This window comes from Kryptolebias marmoratus, linkage group LG13, assembly GCF_001649575.2.
Source record: "Kryptolebias marmoratus isolate JLee-2015 linkage group LG13, ASM164957v2, whole genome shotgun sequence".
Taxonomy (NCBI): domain Eukaryota; kingdom Metazoa; phylum Chordata; class Actinopteri; order Cyprinodontiformes; family Rivulidae; genus Kryptolebias; species Kryptolebias marmoratus.
This window is the reverse complement of record NC_051442.1, coordinates 18,016,487-18,017,205: the sequence shown is the minus strand read 5'-3', so window position 1 is coordinate 18,017,205 and position 719 is coordinate 18,016,487.

Genomic DNA, 719 nt, shown 5'->3' with positions numbered 1-719 from the left:
GGGGGGGTGGGGGTGGGCGAGGACTAGAGAAGGGGTGGTGGTGGTGGGGAAATCAGTGCCTCCAAAGTGAACGCGGCGGCGCGTCCTCTCCCCCCAGTGTGTCCATGCTGAGGATGGGGTAATCCAAGCTGCGCCGACGGGGCCTTTCAAACACCGACTGTTGGGCTTAAAATCTGGAATAAAAAAAATTAAAAAAAAGAAAGGAAGAAAGAAAAAAAAAGAGCGCTCCAAAGGCACCCCGAGAAATCAGGTGTCCAATCTCCCACCGCCGCCGCCCCCCCTCCGCTCTTTACGCGCCTGCGTGCTGCTTCTCGTCGGCGTCTGATGCGCTGAGGAGAAAATGCGGGCTCTGCCTCCGTTTGGAGCCCATCATGGTGCTGCCGCGTCGCTCACGGTCACATTTAGGCATCAGGAGGCTCCCGCCGGTGTGCGTGCGTGCGTGTGAAGTCCGCCAAAGGCCGCACTGAAGCAGACGCGCGCGCACACATGCACACACCTCAGCTCGTGTCTGAAGAAGAGCCCACCTCCACCCCACCTCTCTCTCTCACTCTCTCTCGCTCTCTCTGTGCGCGCGCTCTCTCTCCCTCTCTCCATTCAGTGCGGGCTCATCGACGCTTTTAGGACGCACACTTGGAATATTTCACAGCTCCAGTTTGTGTCCGTGATGCCATCAACAGGCGCTGCGGCTCCAATCATCATGTCAGGGGGAGGGAAAAAAA